At 28.4% G+C, this 24,295-nt stretch overlaps 1 long non-coding RNA gene across 2 annotated transcripts in view; it reads left to right on the forward strand.

The window, feature by feature from the left end:
* LOC136080789 (uncharacterized) overlaps positions 1–23,842 on the forward strand; it is a 46,676-nt gene extending 22,834 nt beyond the window's left edge. Inside the window, exons 4-7 of one of the 2 annotated variants that reach the window (XR_010638643.1) lie at positions 793–911; positions 21,494–21,549; positions 21,631–22,720; positions 22,808–23,842. This is a non-coding gene — a long non-coding RNA (uncharacterized LOC136080789). Of the gene's footprint in view, positions 1–792; positions 912–21,493; positions 21,550–21,630 lie in introns of both variants that reach the window. The other variant, XR_010638642.1, reaches the window with a different exon arrangement.
* Positions 23,843–24,295: the final 453 nt, after the last annotated feature.

A 24,295-nucleotide genomic window follows, 5' to 3' on the forward strand; every position in this document is an offset into this window, starting at 1 on the left:
TTATGCATTATATTATGGTACTAACTGCTTTAATTTTAATCAAAACTTTGGTTTAGTCAGAAACATTTAAAAAGAGCAAACAGGCGAATGTTGTGATGGATAGGTTATATTTAGGAAATTTAAAGCTTTTAAATCGTTTTTACAGATCCACTCTTTTCCATATATTTTTATATAATTTATGCAAGCAAAATGACTGATGTTAACGAAGTTTACCCACCATGAGATATAAATATTAAGTGCTTGCATATAAATGCAAAAAGTGGCTTTATTGTTATGCATCTACCTCATTTTTTAATCGTTGATATAAAATTGTACACTTGTAATATTGACAATAATATCATAATATACATAATATTATTATGTATAAGTTAAATATCATTTATATACAAGTTATTTATATATAGTTATATATTATTATAAATAATGTAATTAATATATAATATGTAACATATATAATATAATTATTATATATAATATAATATATATAGTTATATATTAATTTATATATAAGTTATTATTATTATGATAAAAACTTTTATTGATATGAACTTTTGCATTCAAACTTTAATTATAAAATTTTATTTAACTTGATAACTTTAACATAAATAACGATAACTAAAAAAAGTTATTATATAGATCATGACCATATGCTTATTTATTATAACTGAGTTATAGTAAGTTGAACACTATTTTTGTTTTCCATAACTTAATTTTAAAATGTTGGAAAAGTATTAAGTTCCAGATCATAGTTCTTATATGATATGTATCTTATGTATATCTTTTATTTTGCAGCATGTTTAAGAATATTTCTGCTTGGTGCACTCTGACTGTTAACAATGTTTGCGTACTAATTTGAGTAAAAGTGACTTCAACAACCAGAATGTATTTTTGATAAATATTAATAATGACAGGTTAGTAATTATAGTTATAATAATAATGGGAATAACTTTTGTTTATTAAATTTAGTGAAAGACTTATGTATGATAGAATTGCAATATGATTAGAGTAATGTAAGAAAATATTATTTTTATTTAAAGCATATTCCGCAAAAGTCAATATTTTCTTAAGTATTAAATATAAAAAAACACGTAAAATAAACATGTATTATAAAATAAAAAAATAAGTATTTAAGTATAAAAAAAACACATGTATTATGATAAAGTATATACATCAAAACAACTATGTTGTATAAAAAGTAGGGGTTGCAGCTGATATTTTAGCTTCAGTTTTAAACTCATCAGCTTCAGTTTAAAGCTGAAGGTGATTGAGTTGATATAATCAGCTTGATAGCTGATAGTAAAAGAGAATAATACTCTATAAATATATTATGTAAAAAACGGACTATAACATGTAGGAACTTATTCAATGAAAGTCTAAAATAGTGACACAATTTAAAAATACAGGTTAAAAATTTAAATAAAATTTGCAAAAAGTTTTTGCTGTTTATAAATGTTGCTGTCAGAGCCTAGATCTAGGTTTTGCAATTTTGGGCGACCCAAATTGGATTTTTAGAGATTTGTTTAAAAATTGGTGCCCAAAAACCTAATTCCATTTTTGATTATCTACATAATTTTTTGGTAGAGTTCAAAATTCTTCCAAAAGATGGTTTTATCTATTAAAATATTGAGTATGAAATTAATCTTGCTGTTATCATATGTGATGCACCAGCTAGAGCATTTGTATGCAAGACTCATCAACTTATGGTTAAATGGCCCAAATGTTGTAAATTTTTATCTAGCGGATTGTTCCAGATGTGGTTGCATTCCAAGAAAATTTTCGAGAAAACCAAAATTTTAATTAGATATTAAAAAATGAAAAGCAATGAACTTAGATTTTTTTAGTATACACTAGGCCAGTTGTTTAAAGGGGATGATTTAGCCAAAAGTCTATTCAAACTTTTTTTGTTTTATCAGTTACAGCTCTAATTTTATGTTTTATTTTGTTGAAAAAATATGTTGATTTTGCTTGTCAGTTACTAACTTATTTTGTGCAGTTATTTGGTAAACTTAAAACTTTTTCATATCAATTAAAAAAGCTTCTTAAAAGAACAAAGGGTTGCTCAAATAAATACGTACAAGGATAAAAAAAGAAGTTTAGTATTCCTAATTTTGATGGATCAGTAGCCATTGCATTGAGACACTGCTTACAATTTAAAATTATCAAGGTTTATAATGTTTTGTTTCAGCTAATGAAGGTAATAATTATTTTAAAATTACAAAAAAAAAGGTTTAGTTAAAAAGGTTTTAAAAAGCAGATGAAACCTGCGATGAATATTTTATTTGTTATGTTTGAGGAATTTGCAGCTTTTTAGTCATTTTATATATATATATATATATATATATATATATATATATATATATATATATATATATATATAAAATGTATATATATATATATATATATATATATATATATATATATATATATATATATATATATATATATTATATATATATATATATATATATATATATATATGTATATATATATATATATGTATATATATATATATATATATATATATATGTATATATATATATATATGTATATATATATATATATATATATATGTATATATATATATATATATGTATATATATATATATATATATATATATGTATATATATATATATATGTATATATATATATATATATATATATATATATATATATATATATATATATATATATATATATATATATATATATATATATATATATAGTATTGGACAAAACATTTGCAACCAACATCGAACAATGCTAAAAAGTGTTCCTAATTTTACATGTCTTAAAAACGAAACGAACTATGCTACCAGAGCAAACAGTTCAGGAGTCTGGAGTCATAGCATGCCATGACATGAGCAATCAGCTGACAGGTGACAGCACATAGGCAGAATTTCGTTGACAAGTGCCATTTTGCAGCGGACAAAACAAGTGCAACTTTTTTGGTTTGTTTCATTTTCTTAAGTCAGTAGTATAAAAAGGGCGTTCCAGCACTTTTTTTTTTGTGATCATCTCTACCTTATTTCAACATGTATATTATAAGACCTATTCAGCTAGAATGACATGGTATTTATTATAATTATAATTATATAATTATAAGGTGAAATCTAAGCATAAAAGAAAACATTTCCTATTACAGTAAAACTTCCAGATTGCCCCACTTGTGCATCACCAGAGTTTAATGCTACTACTAATCTTCTTCCAGCAGCAGCACTAGGCATGGAATCAGTAAAATTTCTGTAAAATGAGATAGTAGTTGTAGAATCAATTTCACTACTTGATTGATACAATAAACACCTGGACTAGCAACGTTTGCAGCATCCATGAATATATATTCATTACCATAAGTTGTGTTTTTAAATCTAAATGTTTCTGAGTATAATTTAATAGATGACAATGATTGAGGTATTGATGTAGTTCTTGTAATATGAGGTTGTATCCAAAATGTAACGTTTTTTTTAGTTTTATTGTATAATTGAATGACTAGACTAGTATTAAATGGCATATCAAGTGTAAAGTACCCTCCTAGTTCATTAGCTGTATATGCATTACAACCTTGTAAAGAGTTTGCATAAAATGGTTCACCAACTGGTGCAAATAATAAATCACAAGCTTCAGGAATAGTATTATCTCCAACACTATCTGTAGAAAGAGAATAATTTCTTATGCAAAGTGTATGATCTGCATATATTCTAATAAATACCTTACCTGGAACATCGATATTAGGATCTGTTCCTTCAAGTGCTAACCATAGTTTTCTAAGTATACCAGGACTATAAGGTTGTGTAAAAACTGTTGTTGCATCAGCCCCTGTATTTGGTGGAATAGTCTTAGATTTTAATCCAAGGCACGTTAAACTTGAATTTGGTATTATTCTTAATTCATTAAGATTAAGTGATTTATTATCAACATAATTCTTTGTAGCAGCATCTTGTGGGTTAGTAGGTTCTGCTACATTTATTAATTTATTAGAATTCATATTAATATTACTAGTTGCATTATTTTGTCCATCTCTACGAATGAACAAATTATTAGCGTCAGATATTATTAAACCATCTGAATATACATCTGAAGTAGTAGTACCGAATATATCAACAGGCATTTTATATATAAAAAGAAAAAAAATTACCATAGATTATTAATAATATTCTGAAAATCATGTCCCTCATCTAGTTTTTTCAAAACATAAACACAAGTGTCCACAGAATGAGGTATTTCCAAATTTAACTCTTTCACTGTTATAATAAACAGGACTTTTTAAATAATTAACAATTTCAACAGGCGGTGGTAGTCCACAAGTGTCAAATCTTAGTTTTTTATCACTGTCTTTGTACCAACAAATCCAGTGAAATCCCTGCGTATTTGAGTCTCCTGTATTTAATATTCCACATTCTTTTTTTTGTGTATTTTTAGGTAATTGATCTCTTACAAATACACCTCTAAAATGTTTTATTTTTAATACTTTTGCTGCTTTGATCAATTGAAAATTTGTTAGTGGTTCATTAGGTAGAATTATTCCTTCAACATTGACAAGTTTATAAATGTTATTTTCGATTTTTATTTATGAATTATTTTTTCTCAAAAGAAATATTTTTTGGACTCCCCTACCCCCTACCCTTTGGGCTACTTGACCTCTTTGACTTATACTTGACCTCTTTCTTTTAGTTTGTAGTGTCCTAGTTGCTAATGTGTGTATTCCGTCTTCTAAAATAACTCTTTTATCGTCTTCTGCACCTAATGCTATTTTATTGATCTCTTCTGTGTAAATTTCATGTGATTATGATCTTATTACATTCATTTTCCTAATATGATCCAAGCAGGATCTAATTTATAACAATTCATACAAACATCTCTAAAATTTTCAAAGACGTCAGCTAGTAAAAGCACATCTGAAACATTGTACAAGTCATGATAATCTCTAAATGTTTTGCAATTAAACTCATTCCATACATTTTGTGCATGTGAGTAATCATCATCACTTATATCTTCATCGTTTAATTTTGAAAAGAATAATTCTTTTGGTGGTAATTGTGTCCCATTAAATCTATTAATAGAATCAACCCAATCATATAAATATACACCTTTTCTGAGTAATAAATCTAATTGTTTCCCTAAATATAATTTTCCGATATTTTTACACTGGTCTCTTGCTAAATTCTTTGATAAAGCATCTGAACTAGAAGGCATAAATCTATAACTATCTAAGAAACGAAGTTCACGTTTAACTTCAAATTTCTTTCCCTCTTTAATATACTCATCGACTTTAATTTCTCAAGAAAAGCTAATATACTTTTTTTCATTGTTTGGTATGCAACTCAATTTTCCTCCTGATAATTTCTTTATAAATAAGTGAGAATCATAACCAGATAAATTGTGAAACAGTACTGGAAAGAATTTTGGAATTTTATAATCTAAATTACAATTTTGATAAGCAGCACCTCTATATTTTCCAGTAATTTGGCAATGGTCACATACTTTATCTTTATTTAGTTTTTCTCCACAAATGTGACATTCTGTTGCTGCATTAAAATCATGCTTGTTTTTATGAGTAAATATCATCTTTTTTTGGAAATTTAATACTATCACAAATTTTCTTAATATCTATCAACAAAATTTTGTGCAACATCATCTGTTTCACTACTTGCAGTAAATGTGACTGGACTGCTTTGATAAAAACTTTCATCAAAACATTTAATATAATAACAGAATGAACTTGGAATATGTTTTTGATATTGTTTAGTATAAGATTCATTCGGATTGGGTTCACAAGTGTCAATTTGTTTGATAAAACTTTCAAAGTCTGCATATACTACAAATGGAACTTTCATTGATTTATTGTGATTAGTAAATTGCATTGTGGAATTTGGTGGTGGAAGTTCGATACGTACTGAATCATGTGTTTCACAATACGATTTATGATTAGATAACGATTCTTCAGAATTAAACCCTAACTAACAATTTCTACAATAGTGTTTTTTGCAATGTTTATTTGATGTTTGTGATGAAAGTAATCTGCTTAAATTTTTTATTAAACAGTAATGATTCGCTTCTCCATTTGAGATTAATAAATAAATCTATTAAATGTTTACGATCATTATTCTTTGATACGTGCAAAATATGAACTTCTGAATTTTCATAACCATATATCTTGATTATTCTTCTCAAATTGTGTAATTTGATTTAAAGATACTGGAAAATCTATTTTATCCCAGTTTATTTTTTTAGCTTGATTTTTAAGCTCTTTATCTACTCTTTGAGGATTATTATATGTTGGATTTAATGCTCTTGCAATACACCACTTAAAACATTGATTATCTTCATTTTTTATATTAGTTATCGCATTTTTATTTGCTAAATTTTTATCAAGTGGAATATATGATTTAGCTTTAATAGGATTATAATCAATAATATTGATATCCATCTTTTCAACAGAAACAAATCTCCAACCTGATCCTAACTGTTGAAAAGATGATAATGATTCTAAAATTTTCTGCTTTGATGTTTCATAAAACTCATCTAAATCTGTTGTTTCTAATACAACTTGATTATTAGTTCTAAATGGTGCAGATGTGATTATAGTTTCTCCGGTTTGATATCAGTATGCTCCATTTCACAAGTGAGAACTATATAAACCTTTGATTTATATAGTTAGTACTTTAATTGCACTTTTTTTAGCAGCATTCATGAAAGATAAAGCATCATATCCTTTTATTCCTTTAACTGAAAACTGATTTGTTACATTCTTAACAGCTGATTGTGATAATTTAAATTCTATCAGATTTCTAATTCCATATTTTTGATACAAATTTGAAACTATAGATTTTAATTCATCAATCTTTTCATTAGCTGTTTTTTTAATTTTATCAGGAACATATGATAAAATCCAATCTGCAAGAGAATTAATCTTTTTATTTATTTCTTTTCTAATTTGTGTAATAGACTGAAAAAGTAACGGAGCTAAAATTGTTGATGATATATCTGGAACAGGCTCATCAAGTAGATACTCTGTTCTTATCTGTGTGTGCGATAACACTTCTTTTAATTCACTTCTTCTCATTCTAGAATAATTTTTAGTTTTTCTCTCTTTAGCGATTTAATTCTTTCACCGTTTTATTTTCCATTTTTATATAGCAAGATAATTTTTTTTAATTTTCATTTTCTTTAAATAATTTTTTAAAATATTTTTTCTTGTCATATAAAAATGCAAAGTTTTATAATAAATTTAAATGCATCCACATTTTTATATGGCAAGATTTTTATTTTTTAATTTTTCGGAATTTAATATTTCAATCGCATTAAAAGATAAATTTTTAATTGAATTTCAATTAAAAATTCCACACTTTTCTCGCTTTTATCTAAATCTTTCTGGTTTTTTTGGTTCTTTAAGGAATAATTTAAGAACTTTTTCATAATCATATGTGAAGATATTTGGGTTATATGATAACCAATTCCAATCTACTTTATCTAAATTCTTTTTTAATATCTCAATTGCATTCCGATTTGCAGATAACATTTCCCAATCTACTTTATTTAGATTATTTTTTAACAATTCAACTGCATTTGGATTTTCAGATAACCATCGCCAATTTACTTTATTTAAATTATCTTTTAATATCTCAATCGTATTTGGATTTAAAAATAAAAATATCCAACATACTTTATCTAAATTATTTTTTAATATTTCAATGGCATTTGGATTTTTAGATAAATAAGACCAATCTACTTTATCTAAATTATCTTTTAATATGTCAATCGCATTTGGATTTGCAGATAAAATTTCCCAATTTACTTTATCTAAATTATCTTTTAATATTTCAATTGCATTTGGATTTCGAGATAAATTTATCCAATTTACTTTATCTAAATTATTTTTTTAAATGTCAATTGCATTTGGATTTTCAGATAACCATTCCCAATATACTTTATCTAAATTATTTTTTAATAAATTAATCGCATTTGGATTTTTAGATAACATATGCCAATTTACTTTATCTAAATTATTTTTTAACAATTCAATCGCATTTTTATTTTCAAATAAATTATCAGATCCCATTTTTATATATCAAGATTTTTTTTTTAATTTTTCAGAATTTAATATTTCAATCTTATATCCATTATCAATTTTCCCATCACACATTTCAAGATATCTATATCTATGCATAAGAGGCTCTATGCATTTTTGAATAAATTTAAATGCCTTTACAAACACCAGTATGGGTTTCATGCTAATCATTCCACGACTCACTCACTTATTACTGAGTCAATTAGAAAAGCTCTTGATAATAAAAACTTTGCATGCGGTGTCTTTGTAGATCTACAAAAAGCTTTTGATACAGTAGATCATTCTATCCTACTCAAGAAATTAGAATATTATGGAATCAGAGGAATACCTCTTAAATGGTTTACCTCCTATCTTCACAACAGATCTCAGTTTGTCTCAGTCGGTGGCTCAAAATCTACTCAAATAAAATGTTCCAACGGTGTTCCTCAAGGCTCAGTATTAGGACCACTACTTTTTCTTCTCTATATTAATGACCTCAATAACTCAATTAAGTATGCAACTCCTTACCACTTTGCTGATGATACTAACTTGCTCATTATCAACAAATCTTTAAAAAAATTAACAAATACATTAATCATGATCTTGCCAATTTAATTCAGTGGCTTCGCTCAAATAAGCTTTCCCTCAACTGTAACGACACTGAACTGGTCATATTCAAATCTAAAAAAACAAAAATCAATAAAAATTTAAACTTTAGATTAAGTGGCCAGAAAATCATTCCTGTAAACTCAATCAAATATCTTGGAATTATAATTGATTCCAACCTATCGTTTGTATCCCACCTCAAAGACTTTGCCTTAAAATTGAGCAGATCAAATGGAATGCTGGCTAAACTTCACCATTATGTCAATCTGAAAGCATTGTTAAACATATATCATGCCATTTTTGGCTCGCATATACGATATACTTGTCAAATATGGGGACAATCTCAACAGCATGAAGTTTTAAGGATATCTCATCTTCAAAACAAAGCTTTAAAAATAATACATTTTCAGAATTACAAATCCAATCCTAATGTGCTTTATCTTACTTCTAAGATCCTTAAACTATGTGACCTTGTTCAATTCTTGAATTGCCAGTTTGTCTGAAACCACCAACACAAAAACCTACCTCTTACCTTCAACAATTTCTTCCCAAAAAATGCAAGTAACCGATACTATCTTCGATCAACTGATAATCTGAATCTTACAGTCTTATATCATCGTTCTGTTACTTATGAATATAAGTTCATTAAAAATCAAAGTATAAAATCTTGGAATAACCTTCCTTATGACCTAAAAGCTCTCCATTCAATTTATGTTTTTAAGAGTAACCTATTCCATTCCTTCCTAATCAAATACAGTTTATAAATCCAAAGATATGCGTATATATGTATAAGTGTTTGTGATAAGCGCATGTGAATAAGTGTGAGTGTATATGTATGTATGTGTATATGTATACATGGATGTGTATGTGTGTATGTGTATGTTTGTATATATTTATATGTGTGCGTGTGTATGTAAGTATATATATTTATATATATATTTGTATGTGTATGTATATGTATGTATATATATGTATATATGTATATATATATATATATGTATGTATATATGTATATATGTATGTGTGTATGTATATATATATATGTATGTATATATGTGTGTGTGTGTATATATGTGTGTATGTGTATGTATATATATGTATATGTGTATGTATGTGTGTGTATGTATATATGTGTGTTTATTTATGTGTCTATATATGTGTGTATGAACATAATTTTATATTCTAATATTTTCATAATTACTGTCGTGTAAGGTTTTTATATAACCAACTTTATTAATATATTTGATTATCTATTTGAGTTTATAAATCACAGTATAGTTTAAATCACATTAACAAAATATGATAATAATATAAATCACATTAATAAAAGGTGTATGTGTGTGACTAATACTAAATGACTATTATTCTTTTTATGATTATTGTAATTATTTTTATTGTTGTCATTTTATTTTTATTATTATCATTATACTTTTATCATTGTATTGTTATTATTGTTACTACTACCACTCTTATTATTATCATTATTAGCATTTTACTCCTTTAACTTTTAATGTTTGCTTTGTTACAGCTGTGGACGATTATTACTATTAGCATTAACAATATATTTAGTAGCTTTTATTTACAAGGTTTTTACTTAAGATTAGTACATGTACTATTTGTAAACTTCCGTGAATGTAACAACTATTTCAGAATATATATGAATTGAATTGAATATATCCATGACCAGTTCCACGCATTGCACTATATAAGGATTTATATACTGTTTCTTCTCATGTTTCCATGTTTGTTAATTTAATAGTGACTGGTTTTTTCTTAATTGTTCTTAATCTTTCATATTTTAGATCTATTTCTTTTTTCTCTTCTTTTACTGGATGTATTCTAGGTCTTCCAACTGATCTTTTCTCATCAACATCTTTTACTGGATGTATTCTAGGTCTTCCAACTGATCTTTTCTCAGTTACTTCTTTCACTTCACCCACAATAGATTCTTTATCTAATAGCCCATTTTCCATTGCAATCATTATCAATGTAGCGATATTGTCAGATGTTTTTGAAATGTTATTTTCTTCTAATAAACTTTTTAAACTTTTTTTTGTATAATACATTTTTATTATATAAAGAAAAAAATTTTAAATAATTTTCTGTATTATCTGATTCTATCAGATAATACAAGAGCATATTTGCTGGTACATTTGTATTAAATGTTGCTTTAATTTGTGCTTGTACTGTTGATGATTTTAAATTTTCTGATTGTTTGCTAATATCAAAAACAAAAAGTGGGTATAAATCTCTATAGTCAGAAGGGCTTATATTGCTGTTTGCAATCAATTCATTCATTCCATAAAATTTTTCTTTAAACACAGATGCTTCTCTATAAGCTCTTGAAATTTGCTGATTTGGAAATGACAAATTATAATCAATATAAGGACACATATAATCACTACCAAGCATAACGCAAAAACTTTTCAAGTCACAATGATCAAATATTGAAGCATTGACAGTTTGGTCACCGTTAGATCTATTTGTTTGAAATCCGCAATAATGTATCTTGGATTTTCAGGAGATGTCTTTATTGACAAATGCCAATTAAATAAACTAGTTTGTTGAACAGTTGTACTATCACACTGACGCATTCTAAAACTTACTGGAATGGTCACTTTATTTTCAATTTTCTTAACAAGTTTATACTTTTCTTTATCTGATGGCATCAAACTTGGTATAAACAATGCTATTTTACTAAGATTAACTTTCCTGCAGCTGCAGCAGCAAGTCTAAAAATTGCATTATCATCACTTTGTCTTACAAGAGTTATTGCATGTTTAACACCATACATAACTTTGTCGTAATCATCACAGAATCCAAAAATGTGTCTTAAAGGTACGCAAAATGAAAATGTTCCTTTTGTAGTTGGTTTCTGAATTATGCATGCTTGTCTTGTTGCAAACCCTGTGTTATCAGCGAGTACTGCTGTTGATGTAGTATCTTTATACCATAATTGATTTAATTCTTGCGCTAATTAAAAGTCATTTGCATAATTAAGCAATCCTAACATTCTAGATGCTTGACCTGGATTATAAACAGCTTCTATCTCTTTATTTGATAATTGGTATGTTATTCGACCAAATAAATGCAAAAGGCCATTATTTGTAAGGGTCACTGCATCTGCATTAGCATAAGCTGTTCCATCAGCTTTAACAAGTTGTCCTTCAATAAGAGATACGCTTTAGAAGTATGAACATATCTTTTTCATAAACGTTAATTCTTATTTCTCCAGGACTATTTAAATTTGTGCCATTAACTGGCTCAAATTCAAGTTCGTTATATTTTTCAATTCTATTATCTATCTCTATCGGTTCTGTAAAATTTAATACTTCGGAAGTTGTCATTTTATTTTTTTATATACAATATATAAAAAATTTTTTTTTGATTGACAATTCTTAAAAAACGATATAAAAAAATTTACAAAAGCTAAATTTACGCAAGTCGAAGTCCACGTCCCATTTTAACAAGATCTTTTATTCTTATAGCATTTTTCTTTGATACTTTACATTGGCCTTTTTTTACTGATCTTATTGCAGACCCCATCATCAATTTATTTATATTTGTTGTTACTTCATCTGCATTATTTTTTCCATGCAAAGTAGGTGCTTCAAAACTTGAAATTAATTCATTAATTCTATTATTAACAGGTTGTGAAGCTATTTTTGAAGATGCTTTATCAATTATTTGTTTTCCTTTTTCAACTGCAGCATTTCTAGCAGCTTCTATCGATGATGTTGAAAGTTCTTTTCCTGCTGATTTAGCAGCAGTTATTTCAGTTTTTCCTAAATCAGTAGCAGCCATCTTCTTCAACATAGCTGATGACACTCTTGTTACATTTGACGTTTTTATTCGGAAAATATTTAAAAATTTTACTTCCTCCAACAACATGTTTTTTTATATATCTCTTATTATTAACAATTAGCATTTTTTTATGTACTATATATTTTTTTTATATGCACTGAGAAATAATTATAAAAGATTTTGTATTACTTTATACTGTGAACTATCCATTTCACCTCGCCGTAATAATTCATCACAAATTGCAACACCTTTATTTCTTGCTCCAGTGTTACCTGCTTTCCATGCAGCTATACACAAATAAAGCCGATCAACTAATGCATCATAGTCACTAGGAAGAATTATAGTTTATACTCTACCTCCAATTCCATTTCCTTTTGATTCATGCTTCCTATTTTCTTTTATGTCTTTCCAAATAGGAGCTATTATTTCTCTGTATTTTCCACTATGAGACGACTTTGGTTTGTATGGGTTTTCAGAAGTAATTGCATCTGTATGTATTAATATATCTCGATATTTTTTAAGATCATCTTCATTATATACTCCTTTACTAGGATTAAACTTTACTATCAATTCCCAAAGACTAGGAGTACCATAATATTTTTCATCATCAATAATTATATCATTATCATTAATATGTATTGGTTTTTTTCCAATATAAAATATACCATCTTCATCACGTATCCCAAATGAAGTATCTGCAGATTTTTTACTATTAGCATACATTCTTAGATAATCTGTTGCAATTTTTCCTAGACTCATACCTTTATATTCTTCATGAGATGGTAAAAGTTCTTTAGTTTCACCCATCCTTTCATTTAAATCATTCTGCTTTACTCTTTTTTTAGTATCTAAGTAATCTTTAACAATTTTATCCCTTAATTCAGGATCTTCAATTTTTAGAAATGACATTTTGCTTTTTTATAAATAAAGATAAAAAACACAACGCTTTACGTTTTGGCGTTTACATTTTTGCTAAATTTGCTTTGGAGTATATTAATTGCTTCATCTCTTCCTTGTTTAATTAATGATTCTTTAGTTTGTTCATTCATTAACTCTTTTGAATTTGTTCTAATTTGCTCAAGCATAGCTTTAAATTTTTCAAGTTCACTAAGTATTAGTTTAAATTCATTGTCATCTTTATTTCCATCTACTAAAGCTTTAGAAATATAGTCAATTATTGTATTTAGTTTTGAATCAGCAAGTACTTTAATCTTTTCATGCTTTTCTGCTTTTAAATTTAATTTTTTATTAACTTGTCCTCCTATTAATGATAAAACAACTGCTCCTAATGCTGCACCTTCACATGCGAAAGCTACTGGTACTGCAACTATTGTTGCTAAAAAACCAATTCCAATGGTTCCAAGTGCCATAGTGCTTGCTAGTAATGAATTATCAATAGCTGAAATTATTTTTACAGCTCTATGATATTTTTTACTTAACATATTTCTCTTTTCTCTCTCACTCTCTATTTCCTTTTGAATCTCACTAATTGTGTTTAGTCGATATAGATCTGCACTAATAATCTTATTTTCTTCATCAGGTGCACTTGGAAGATTTGGATATAATTGATTAATTATTTCATCATTTTGTATATCTAAATAAATAATATTACATAGCTTTTTGCAATTAAACTCCATTTTAATAAGTAAAAATTACTTTTTTCAAAAAATAATTTTTAATATATTTACAATAAATTCACAAAACATAAACTATTCCTTTTTTTAATCAATATATGAGAATCAGAATTTTTAACAACATTTATTATAATATCTCCAACAGTCTCTGATATTACAGAGTTTTGTAAACCTAATATTTTTAATTTATGTTTTTCTTTCAATGAAACTACTGCAACACCTTCATTAACTACTACACCAAACTTTAAAAGAATATATTGATGAGATTTTATTTTAATATTTTTTTGTGCAAATATTTCATATTTATTATTATTTATTAATACTGAAGGATGATCTTAATCTTTGAATATCTTTGAGTGTACTTTCGAATAAATAAGTTGTTTTGGAAGTTCACGTAGTAAATTTCCTAAAATATGTAATGGCATTTCTTTTTATAAAGATTAAAATTTTTTTAATAAATCATAAAAGTATATTCAAAAATGGAACATTAGCAAATGGTGAATTTGGCCCTAACAATAAACCTGATCCTTTTGATGTATATCCATTTCCACTACGTAAGTACAATCCATCACCTATAGAACCACCTTTACTTCATGGTCTCATATATAAATCATTTCCTGCAGCAGTCATTTCTTTTCCATTCTTTTTCATGTACACAACACCCCTTCCAGCAATTTTATCAACCATAGCTGATCCAGCTGCTGAACCTACTCTTGTTAATAAACCTGTTGTAAGAGCTGGAGCAACGCTTGATAATAATCTTCCAGCTGTACCAAGAAAAGGTAATAGTGCTCCTAGAAATCCACCCTCTATTTTAGAATTGTGAATGAGTTGCGCTTTACTTAAATTAATTATCACACCAGTACCTTTCTCATATGCTTTCGTAATTTTATTCAATTGCTATTTTGTTACAGCTAATACATGATTGCCACTAAGATCTGAATGAGCTAATTTAATACTAGCTCCATAACCATTTTTATCAATTGCTTTTTTAATTTTTTTCAATTGTCCCTCTGAAATATTTACTTTAATATTAGTATATTTACTCATTTTTATATGTAAGTAAAAAAATTTTTTTTAAAATCATTTTACGACTTATCTACTTCTCTTATATGAAATCTAATAGTTACTTCTTCTCCTCGTAAATCCAAAATCCATTTGGGAAAAATGAATATATTACTAGTTGCTTCCTTTACATACGATGATTCTATTATATCACTTGTTACTAATATACTATTAACACTTAGTATTTTTGCTATATTAATTCCTATATTAGAGCCTGCTGAATATATTCCACTGTCAAAACCAAAAATAGTTCTAATTGAATTTGAAATTGTAAAATCAACTTTATAACCAGTTGCAATAGTTAAAGTTGATTTTAATGTATTCCTACTTGCTACAATTGTAATATTTTCAACTGCTGAAGTTGCATCACCGTTTGCTATCATAATCGATTGGATATATTCATTTAGATCTTTAATTTCATAAGATCCAATTGGAATGTTTATATCCTTCCAAGTTGATCCATTATTTGCGCTATATCTAAAATTATTGTTTGAAGAATTAATATTAGGAAAACTGTAAGATGTATCTATACGAATTAGAGTCATTTCATATTCTCTGTCTTCTCTAAATTGAATAACAGGGTTATAAATAGTTCTTAATATACTGCTATTTCCGTTCACTAACAAACATGTCATTTTTATATATAAGATAATATTATTTTCAACAATTTGGTATATAAAAACAATTTAATCCACTTCTATATTTTCCATATCTTTTAGAAGATAGATCTATAATAACAAATCCATGAGGCTCTGACCATGCTTTTTTACAAAAAATTTTAATCTCATCTTTTCCCATATCACTGGAAACATGATCATTATATATGTGATTTAAATTCTTTGAATCTTGAGGAAATAAGCAAATAAAATTTGTATTTTCTCGTATAGTTTGCCTAGGTAACATAAAATAATTTTGTGCAAGATAGAAACAATCTACATTACTATGTCTTCCTCTTATATAATATTTTTCACACTTATTTTGCTTTGTTAATTGTAAATCATCAAATATCATCAAATTATTCGTATGAATATCAAGATCTTGAGGATCTGGCACATCTTCTTCCGTTTCAAAAAACTTACACTCCATATCTGTTTTCTCATTTAATTTTTTTGAAACTTCATCAATTACAAAATCTGGATTTTCATTTGATTTTTTTATTTCGTCTTTAAACCTAAATAGATTAAGAATAACTTATTTTGGTAATTTTTGTTCAAAAGATTGCTTTAATATTTTGTACTCTGGTTGAAAAAGAGATTTTCCAAAAACTTGTAAATTAATATAATCTAACCAACCAGGTCTCAAAAGTAAATTCAATAATAAAGTAGTTTTTCCACAACCTGACTTTCCAACAATAATTCCTCTTATACTCTTAGGAAACAACTTATTATTATTTCTCTTATTGCTATTCGCATTCCATGACAAATCTATAATATCCATTTTTTATATATAAAGATTTTTTATAAAAAATTTTTTTATATATATAAAATGTACTGCGTTAAATGTAGAAAAAAAAAATACACTAAACTTGCAAAATGTTGTGAGTAAAAACAATAGAAATATGCAACGTGGAAATTGCGCTATTTGTGGAAGGTTAAAAACTCAATTTGTATCCTCAAAAAAAGGAGAAGATTTAGTGAGTTCGATTAATTCATCAACACGTAAAATAAAACTACCATGGTCAAAGTTTCCAGGTGAAATGCATTTACCTGGAATGAACTTTGCAGGTCCTGGTACTAATTTAGATGAACGATTAACTTCTACTGACGCATATAAAGAATGGAGTAAACCTATAGATAGAGTTGATAATGCAGCTTACCAGCACGATCTTGCATATAAATACTTCAATGATACTGCAAAAAGAAATTTAGCTGATAAAATTATGATCGAAGAAATGAATTCTATAAAAAATCCAACTATGATCGTCAGATCCGTCAAGAAGGATCTCTGGATATCATCAGTAAAGATACAAAAGCAATTAGAGCTGCCTGTATCGGACCGAACAATCAGACGACGTGCTGTTGAAGCCGGATTGTTTTCTCGACGCCCTGCAAAGAAACCGCTGATTTCACTAAAAAACCATAAGAAAAGACTCCTATTTGCTACATCTCATATTGACTGGAATGTGCAGAAATGGCGAACTGTCCTGTTCAGTGATGAATCGAAGTTCAACATCATTGGGAGCGATGGCATTTGCCGTGTACGTCGACCGGCCGGAAAACGCCTCGATTTATGTTACTGCCATAAGACCGTGAAGTATGGTGGAGCCAATGTAATGGTTTGGGGGTGTTTTTCTGCTAACGGTCTAGGTCCAATACATCGAAACAATGAAATAATGGACCGTTTCATGTATAAAAATATCCTGAAAGATGTTATGTTACCTCATGCTGAATGGTATATGCCAATAAAATGGGTTTTTCAGCAAGACAACGATCCGAAACACACTGCAAAAGTAGTCAAGCAGTGGTTTCAAGACAACCACCTATCGGTGATGGATTGGCCGCCTTAATCTCCAGATCTCAACCCTATCGAGAACCTGTGGGAGATTGTCAACCGCAGAATTAATCGTGAAGGTGTTAGTAATGCGGATCAACTGTTTAAACAAATCTAAAAGTCCTGGGCAGCGATTCCACAAAGTTTCATTGATCACCTGATCGAATTTATGCCTCGAAGATGCAAGGCTGTGATCGACAACAAAGGATTCGCCACGAAATATTGGTAGCGAAATACAGCTTGGTCAACATTTTGTCGAGTTGCACTTGTTTTGTCCAGAAGGAAATCAACTTTTTTTAATACTTTTGATTAATTTATTAATTTTCGTGTACAAATAATGAACTTTGTGATGAATAAAACTTGAAGAACTTTGTCTCTAAACAGTTATTTATATATTTACATAGTTATTTCTCTAAATTGAAAAAATGCAGCACTTTTATATAAAGAAACTAAATTAGCATTATTTGGTTGCACTCGTTTTGTCCTATACTGTATATATATACATATACATACAGTGGGTTGCATAAATATAGATTCGCTACTCTGTTTGTGTGAAATTTTTGTTTTTTTCACAATTATCTTTGAAACCAACTAATTAATACAATTAAAAGCGTATTAGCTGTCTTAATTAATTGATTCTCTATCGAATGGTTTATAATTGGAACTCATTAGGTTAACCAGTCTTGACTAATTAATACTTTAATTAGAACATACTTGTACTTCTAATGTAGCAAAAAAATAGAGTCAACTAAAATTTAACGACTTAAGTTGAAATATCTCAAGGAAATGTTATTCGAGCGATCTAAAATTTGGTGGTTGATTTCTTTCCAACTCTATAAGCGTTCTTGCGAAAATAAAATTCTCATTTTTATATCTTGAATTATTTATATTGGTAATTATTTAATTAAGTAAAAAGACAAAAATGGGCCGAAAAGCTGTTTCAGACAACGTACGATGACAAATTGTAGGTCTGCTAAAAGATAAAACAAAAAGCCAACGAGATATAGTTCAAATGTGCAATGTTTCGCTTAAATGTGTACAAACAACATTGAAAAACCGCGAGCTACATAATGATGTCAAAGACTTACCAAGGCTTGGCAGGCCTTTAAAGCTAACTTCAAGAGACCAAAGTTATCTCTATCGAAAGGTTAGACAAGACCCTAAAATTTCTTACCGCAAACTTGCTGAAGGGTTCACAAATACGCCTGGTAACGTTAGTGTTAGCAGATGGACTGTACGGAGATCCCTAAATAAGAAAGGCTTAGATTGCTACGTCGGTGCTCGAAAACCACTTTTGCATGTCTCAGATCGCCTAAAAAGATTAAAGTGGTGTAAAGAAAGTTTTCATTGGTCTGTAGAAAACTGGGCCAAAGTTATTTTCAGCGACAAATCCAATTTTGAGGTGATTAATTGTAAGTCAAGATTAATCAACAAGAGGCTGGTTGGTGAAAAGTTCAAAGAGTGTTTTTGTGTACCAAAGATACGAGGCGGAGGAGGATCAGTTAGAATATAGGGATGCTTCTCCAATAAAGGAACAGGCTCATACAATATTTATAACGGCAGAATTAACCAGTACAACTACAAAGAGACCCTTGAAAGTAAACTTTTGCCAACAGCCAGAGCTTTTTACGGAAGACGACAACAATGGATTTTTCAGCACGAAGGCGCTACGGCTCACACTGCAATCTTAGTTAAAGAGTGGCTTGAACCAAAAAACATTACGGTTATCCTTTGGCCAGCTCGTTCTCCAGATCTCAATCGCATCAAGAACATACCAGGCTTAGATAAATAAGAGATTGGTCAAAGATAGCATAGCCTGTGTTGCACAATTACAGCAGGCATTAAAAAAGCTTTGGAAAGAATTTCCAAGAGAATTATGCATCCGACTGTGTGAACCTATGCAAAGACGTGTTTGTGCATGTGTGAAAGCTTTTTTTTTTTTTTAAATTCAATTTTTTTTTTTAAAAAAACTTTTTTTCTTATTTTGGTTATAAAATCAATGTTAATAAAATTTAAAACAATACATACAAAACATACATAAAATATAAAAAAAACATACTCAGACACCTTAATACTATACTCCAATTAGGTAAAGATTTGTTGTTGTTTGGACATCAAGTATATATCAAAGGAATGCTGGTTCATTTTTCTAATATATTCTCTCACCCTTAATAACCTTTTTTCTTACTACATGGGTGATTTCATTAGGAAAAAAAAGCTCAGACACCTTAATACTATACTTCAATTAGATTGCTAACTGTTTTAAGCTTCAATAATGCGATACACTTGCAGTGAGGAGGGGTAGAATGTACGAGTAATAACAATAATGATGTTGGATATAGATTATTTAATTGTACTAAATAGTTTTAATGTAGTTAGCAATTGTAATCATTATATTTACCATTATTTAAATATATTATTCCTTATTTATAAAAATTAAACTTTTTTTTTCAACTATCATGGGGTTAAAAACAAAGTTTCTATTTTATGGTGAATGCAAAAAATATTTAACTGCTAATTTTGAATTGCTGCAAGTACGCATTGGCTCTAATACACTTTGAATACAACAGAAGTACCAGATCTGAAAAAACACACAAAAAAATAAAATTACAGTGAGCAGATTCGTCACTTTAAAGCTGAAAAAAAAACTTTGAAATTAAATGAGATTTGCAAGCAGCAGCTTGGGCTATGTATAATAATAATCCTAGTCGTGGGTTTGATGCTACAACACAAGAAAGTGTCCACATTAATAGCATTAACTTAACAACTAAATATAAATGTCTTGTGTTTGCTCTAGATCAGTTACCAGGAGGAACAGCATTTGAATATGAAAGTTATATATGTACTTCAATTGATTATATAGGATTTGTTTATTTAGATTTTTACCAAAGTAGCTTTGATGAATGCTGTAACTCGATTATTGAAAATATATCTAACACAATTTCAGACAGAGTTGCAGTCAATCATCTTACTATAAGCAAAGTTTGTGCAACCTAGGGCAAGAATTTGAATGAGCTGAACTGCCATTTGCACCTTCTTGACACAATTGCAGTTTCAAGTCGCTCAGTATTACAGTCTCTTGAGTATGAGAGTTGTTAATTATTTGGAAATGATGGCAGTTAAAATTGCTTTAGTCATAAACAAAATGAGGTTTATAGACGTCAAAGATGATCCAAAAGGATTTGTAAAATCGGAAATCGGCTTCATATTCTTTTTCATACTTGTTCATTTTTAAGAAGCATTACAGTGAGTTTAAACATTTCCTCACTGTTGGAACAGTAAAATGTAAAAGTTTGCAAGCAATTCTAAGAGGGGCATTGTAATAAAACTGCCATAAAAAATGTGCGTGCTTGCATTGTTCGGAAAATTCTCTACTGAGCCTTGAATAAAAAAGTTTTATGTTTTAGCTGAGGATGCAACTTTTGATCGTGTGTCTGGTTGTCAGTTAGTGAAAAAAATTTTGCTAATAATTACAAATTGCAAATCTAATCCAGCTGTTCAGTTTGCAGAAGAACAGACTTTTTTGGGAATACTCTTGCCCCTAACATTTTAAAATCAATATATGCTCCATTGCTAACCCTAACACTCATATAAGCTTCATTGATAACCAGCTTAAAAAAATGACATCTGATTGTCTTGATGCTGTGCAAGTTGTCTTGAACCGACAATATAAAAGGTATTTCTCACTTTCTATTACAGAGACACTAAAGGAGGTAAGAGAAGCAAAAGGGAGGATCTTGGTAGATATATCTTAATGATGTTAGAAATTTGTTTTTTAATGAACACTATTTTTTATAATTTTTATTAAACTTATTTTATATTAAAAATTTAAAAAATTTGATTTACCAGCTTCATCCAGTCATCACTGCCATCTGGCATCCAAAGTGAAAATCAAGACCTTCTTGGTAAGTTTTTTACTGTGTTTTAATTTTTGTTTTTCATTTTAATTTTTCTAACACTCATTTAATTTTTTGTTTTAAATATAGACTTGTCTTGGAGTGATTGCTTGGTTTGGCGCCAAAGCCACCCCGGGCCTAAATCAAAAAGGGCCTTCCGCATATGGGCCCAGAATGGAGGTAAAGACCTGCCTCATTTTAAATACAAACCTCCTGGTGGCAGAAGGGATGGCAGAGGATTCAGGAATGTAGTTATTAAGAACTATAAATATACTTATTAATAAGTTTATATAGATTCACTTAGCTGAATCCATATACACTTATTGATAGGTGTATGTATAGTGTGTATGTATATATTTATTAAGTTGATACTTGTATATAATCTTTTTGTATATTGATTTTTGTATATAGTTTGATTTTTTTATGAAAAATTTGTATTTTATATAAATACTTTTTATTATTACAAAAAAATAATATTTAAGTTTTAACCCACCTATCAAGGTGTGAGAGATGTAGAGCTTTCGAATAATACCCTCTTGCACCCTTTTCACGTGTTTATCCCAAAAACCTTTCTTTCTTTTGATACTAAAAATTACATTTTTTATCTAAAGACAGTTAATACGGAACCCAGTGGACAACCCGTAAGGGCTCCGTACGGTACCCGTATGTCAATGTTGGCTGGGCATTTATTAAGATATTTATTAAAACTATAAAATAATTGCATTTTTAACGTTATTTTTTTATGATTTATTTTGTCACAGTTTTATTGCATTGCTTTACGTCTGATATTGGCATCTTCTAATCGTATTTAAACATAACCAAAAAGTAGAAAATATTAGGTCCCGTTATTTATGTGTATGGATGAATGTAGAGTGATATAAAAAATTCTGTATAATGTTGATTTTTGTCATTTCTTGACCGCTTGTGTCATCTCAACAATTTTACAAAATCGCGAAACACGTTTGGTTGATTATAGCTCCTCTCATACAGAAAGTTCTCGATCTGAGTTTTGAGGACAAACTGATTCCTCCAAATCCCGCAATCTTTATTGATTCGTCTTCAGAAAATAGGAATAACCATAACAAATATACAGAAAATGAACTAATTAATGATATTTATGAGGATTTAATTAAAGATCTTCCAAGATCATGCAGTTCTGTTAATGAGTCGCCTATACTAGGTACATTAAGCGAGAGTTTAAAAGATATTATACAATGTCCCATAATTAACGCTCATTTAGATGTTTTTTTTTTTGTTTTTTTTTTAGGTGCCCCAAGAAGTCCTAACGGTCTTGTCACAGAGCACCGCGGAAGTGCATTTAACCAGAAAGTTCACGCGTCCTTTCTTACCGTGACGCGAAAATGTTAAGACTAAAGATAAATTTGGTTTAATGAATTTGGATTGTCAATGCAAAAATAGGTGTGCTACAAGACGATGCTCTTGCAAACAGTTTGGTTCTAGAACCAGAATACATACAGAATTATGTATGTCAAAGTTTTTGCCATCCAAATAGAACATGCGTAAATAAACCTTATTTGTCCTGGTGTAGAAGAAGAGGTACTAATGGTGGATATGGTCTTGCTCAAATTAGAAATATAAGACTTTCAGAAAATGACAAAAGTGTTTTAATAAATGGTGGATGGCTAAATGACAATCATTTATGCTGGATTGCAAATTCTTAAAAATGTTTTTCGTAATATATTTGGTTTCAAGATCTCATTTTACAACTCACAAATAGTTTAGAGGTCCAAAAAGATAAAGAGTTTACCCAATCTTTGAATTATGATTCGTTATAGCATTTGATAACTATAGCAACAATAGACTGCACTAAGAGGCATTGTCAGTGTTTATGATAGCTTGCATTATAAGTTAACATTTTCTTTAAAAAACCAAGTTGCTAATCTTTTGCACTGCAATACTGATAGAATTAAAATTTAATATGTAATTGTTCAGTATCATTTGGGTTCACTTTTTGCACTTGCTAACGCTTGTGAACTTTACTTTTGGCAGAGAACCCATCAATTGTAAAGTATACTCAGAAAGATTTGAGAAAACATTTGTTAATGTCCTTTGAAAAGTTAGAATTGGAGTTTTTAGATATATATTGCACTCGCAGAATGCCAAGCAACCAAAAACCAATAATACAATGTGGATTATGCAAGGAATGGTTCCATATTGGATGCGTTAAATCACCCAAAACAGTAATACACAATAATCTCTTTTGGTGTTATGGTTGTAAATAGGCTTTATTTTGGCCTGATATATTTGTATAACCTAATTTTTAAAAATATCTATTCTTTGTTACACATTAGCTTTGATTTTTTTTTTTTTTTAAAAAAAAGCGCATTTATTACTCTACACAGTTTTTTAAGCTTCCAATAGTTCTAGACAAAGTTTGTCTAAATATAAAATTACAAAGGAAAAATTAATTATATAATTGCAATCACTTCTATTTTGTTGCAAATTTAGTTCTTTAAATGTGTTATTAAAAAATTTATTTAAGAATAATTAAAAATGAAAAAAAAAGTTTATAACGAAGACTCCCTCAGAAAACGAGTGTACGCATTTTTGGATTTGCATCCGGATGACAATAAAAACTATACTGTAAATTATTTTCAAATGGAGAACATACCAAAATCTACTATTTATAATATACTTATTAAAAGAAAGGGGAACGATATAGGACCAGAAAGAAAAGTTGGCGTTAGTCGCAAAGCAATAAAAATGCCTGCAAAAGAGATAAAGCGCCTTAAAA

The sequence above is a fragment of the Hydra vulgaris genome, chromosome 05 (genome assembly GCF_038396675.1).
Source record: "Hydra vulgaris chromosome 05, alternate assembly HydraT2T_AEP".
Lineage (NCBI taxonomy): Eukaryota > Metazoa > Cnidaria > Hydrozoa > Anthoathecata > Hydridae > Hydra > Hydra vulgaris.